This window comes from Octodon degus, unplaced genomic scaffold, assembly GCF_000260255.1.
Source record: "Octodon degus isolate 3935 unplaced genomic scaffold, OctDeg1.0 scaffold00048, whole genome shotgun sequence".
In the NCBI taxonomy this organism is placed as follows: domain Eukaryota; kingdom Metazoa; phylum Chordata; class Mammalia; order Rodentia; family Octodontidae; genus Octodon; species Octodon degus.
In genome coordinates, this window is record NW_004524624.1 from 2,240,351 (window position 1) to 2,244,366 (window position 4,016).

Consider the following 4,016-nt stretch of genomic DNA (forward strand, 5'->3'; position numbering starts at 1 on the left):
AAAAAAAAAAAAAGAAAAGTTAAAAAAAAAAAGAAAAAAAGAAAAGAGAGAACTTCAGTTACTGATCTAAACTTCTATCTTAAAAATAAGCAAATTAAATATCAAGCAATCAAAATGATGGAATGACAAGAGCAACTAATAAAATAGAATCAAGGGAAAATTACATCAAAATTTTATTCTTTGAGATCAATAAAATTGATACATTTCTAGCTAGAAACAAGAAATAAAGATGAATAAAATGGAGCTATAACTACAGGCACTTCACATATTAAAAGAATGGGAGCATACTACAGGCAACTTTATGACAATAAGTTCAACAATCTAGACAAAAGTGCAAAATTGTCTGAAAGACAAAACTGCCAAATCTGAGGTAAGAAGAAGAAAAGCCCAACATCATTCATTATTTTCTTGAACTATGTTAACATATCATTCAGTATATTGGAGGAAATATATTTCCTCAAAATTATACTAATATAAAAATATAAGATATAAATGTAATTAAGTATATTCATTATATCAGTTATGTCAATAGATTCAGCTCCTCACCATTTAATGCCATTAAGGGCACCTATGAAAACACTGAGGGTTAGCCAAATAGTTCAGCAGATTAAAGCGGCTGCAAGCAGGCACAGGGGCAGGGGTTCGATCCCATGGCCTGCTGTGCCAGCCCCGCCCCCAGGGCACAGAGACAGCAATTGAGACTGGGCGTGGTGACATGTGCCTGTAATTCCAGCCTTTGGGAGGCTGTGAGCAGGCAGATCACTAGGAGTCCGATCTAGTAGTGAGTCTGAATACCCTGTAGACCCTTCCCTAAAATACAAAAAGAAAACTCCGAAGCTAAGGGTGTAAGGCTGAATGATGCATTTCAAGGTGACAAACAAGTAGAGGACACCATGTATCAGTGCTTCTGTTTGACCCTGCACTGGAGGCTCTGGCCAGGGCAACACTGCAAGGAAATTAAATGAAGGAAAAACTGAAGAAGAAATAAAGTAAAATTCTTCTGATGTGTGGATGATACAGTTAAGTATGAGTACAGCCAAGAGAAAAGAATCGAAACAAAAACTGAGCTTCATGAGCTGGCATATACAAGAATATATGCAGCCCAAATCCAAAAATGAATATATGAAAGCAGTTACATCTACCTATGCTAGCAGTAAAATATTGGAAAAATTAATGAGCAACTCCATTCACAGTAACATAATAATTGAAAATAACTTCAGTAAAAATTGTGTACTTGTACGCTGAACCTTCACAATATTGCAAAAGGAAGAGAAAGTAGGCCTAAATAAATGAGACATATGTTCCTTATGGCAAAAATTAATCTTCCTAAACTGTTGCTCTCCTTAAATTCAACATGTTAGTGTAGCAGATTTCAATCAAAATTCTAGAAATATTTTGAAGAAATTGAGAAATTAATTGAAAAATTTTATCTGGAAAAGGAAAAGGCCTAGAATTGTCAATGCAATTTTGAAAAATAAAATAATGTAATTGGAAGAATTACACTATGTAATTTCAAGCAACAAGTACTCAACAGTGTGGTGTTAGTGCGAGCATAGGAATATAGAGCAATGGAACAAAACCCTGGATTAGCCCATTCATTTTGTTAGCTGATTTTTGATTAAGGTAATCAAGTAGAGAAAGAAGAATGGTTCATTTTGTCTTCTTTGTAGTACTTGAGGCCAAGGATTGAAGCAAAGACCTTTGTACTGGGCTACCTTCCCAGTTTGTTCTTCTTTTAATTATTCTGTGGCAAGTTCTTGCTAAATTACTAAATTTTCTGAAGGAGATTAAATTTGCAATCCTCCTACCTCAACCTCCCAGAGGGCTTAGGTTATAAGGAGGTACCAACATGCCCAGTAAAGATAGCTTTCTTAAAAACAAAACTTGTAGGGCTGGAGGTATAGCACAGGGGCCAATGTTCAATCCTTGGTACCACATGCCACACTGGCCTTGCCCCTGGGCACTCTGAGCTGGTGATGGAGTCTGGGTGTGGTCATGCATGCCTGTAATCCCAGCCCTAGAGAGGCAAAAATCAGGAGGATCACTGTGAGTCTGAGCTGCTTAGAGAGATGCCGCACCAAAACAAACAAACAAACAAAAAAAAAAAAAACCTTAAAAAAATTGTAAGCAGCTGCATACTTTTATGAAAAAGAATTTTAAAACTCAGCCCTTAATAACTACAAGATAAAATGTGAATCTATTTTAAGAAATAAAATTGTTATACCTTGAAAGGAAATCATACGAAAAATTCCTTTTGATATCAACTTGGGCAAAGACAACTCAACTAATTAAACATAACTATGAAGTAAAAATTGATAAAAATAGTCAGCACTAAGATTAAAAACTTATGCTCTTCACAAAATGTTTGTCTACCATATTGTGATGGTTAATCTTACATGTCAACTAGACCAGGCTAACAGATGCTAGATACCTGGTAAAATATTCTTTCTAAATGTACCTATGAAGGTGTTTCTAGGTACGTTTAGCATTTGAAGCATCACTGGTGCAGGTAGGCACTATCTAGTCTATCAAAGGCTCTTCTGGAGCAAAAGGTGAAGGAAGGACCAACCTGCCCTGTCTGAGCTGGGCCTTTTGTCCATATTGTTTTTCTTGAGTATATAGATAGGCAACTCAATCAGAAGAGATCATTGGATATAAGCAAAGGTAAGAATCACAGTTTTTCTCACAGATGTAGTGCAAAGAGTATTCTAAAAGTAATTTCATTTACTTACATTTCATTAGGAATACTTCAGTCACAAGGTCACACTGCCAGTAGAGGAAGCTGGGAAATGGAGTATTTGTTTTGGGAGGAATAAGAGAGCTCAGATGCACCCCTACATGTGCAGACACTCGATTAATGAAAAAGGTAAAACTGCAAAGGATCAGGGAATGATAGATATTTTATAAATGGTACCAGAAAAGGAACGCTTGACCTCAGTTTATACATTTATAAAAGTCAGTCCTAGGAGGATGGTAGATCTAAATGTAAAAGACAAAATAATAACCCCCCACTGCTTTTTTTGTTTTATATTTTTTAGGACAGGGTCTACAGAGTCTACAGGTTCTCACCATGTAGATCGGACTTGTAATCTTCTTGTTTACAGCCTTCCAAGTGCTGGAGTTACAGGCGCGCACCACCATGCCCAGTCTCAGTTGCCAACTCTGCACGTCCCAGGGGTGGAGCCGGTATGGCAGGCCCTGAATGGAACTCTTGGCCCCTGAGTTTGCCTAAGCAGGCACTTTAATCTCCTGAACTATTTGGCCAGCCCTAATAACCCCTTTAGAAAGGGACAGAGCAATTATTTTGTGACCTTAGTTTACAGAAAAATTTTTAAAAGATTGACAATATTGTATATGTTATGCTTTGTGTCTAGCTGTCCCCCCAAAGGTTTATGCAGTCATGGGGCAGACTTCTGGAGTTTGTGATTTACTGATGATCCACTGGGATTATGGGTGTGAGTGCTTCTGGGATTACAGGTGTGAATGCTGCTGGGATTATGGGTGTAAGTGCTACACACAGCCTGGGGCAGACAGCATGAACACAACACAAGGGAGAGACTTGCTCTATTGCCATTGTTGCTGCTATGCCCCTTTTGCTCTCTGTTCTTTGCTGTCACTATGGAAGGCTGCTCTCTGCCATGTGCCACTCTGCCTTGGAGCCAGCTGAGTATGAACTGAAACCTGTACTGACTGTGAGCTAAATAAACCTTTTCTTCCTTCAGTTTAGGTGTTGGGTATTTGTCCCAATAACAAGAGAAGAGTAACTGAGATAATATGTAAGGATTTCTAGCATCAAAAGAGGCTCTTGGTGGGCTGGCCAGACAGCTCAGCAGATTAAAGAGCCTGCTTGAGCAGATTCAGGAACAGGGTTTCAATCCCTAGTGTGCCTTGCCGGCCCCGCCCACATTGACTGGGCATGGTGATGCACACCTATAATCCAGTGCTTGGGAGGCTGAAACAGGAGGATCACTAGGAGTCTGATCTGTGTATTGAGACCCTGTAGGGACTTTGTTAAA

The 4,016-nt window shown here is 38.6% G+C and overlaps 1 long non-coding RNA gene across 1 annotated transcript in view; it reads right to left on the reverse strand.

Annotated features, from left to right (window-relative positions):
* Positions 1-4,016, reverse strand: part of LOC111817072 — a 24,580-nt gene that overhangs the window by 19,965 nt on the left and 599 nt on the right. The gene's annotated exons all lie outside the window — the stretch shown is intronic.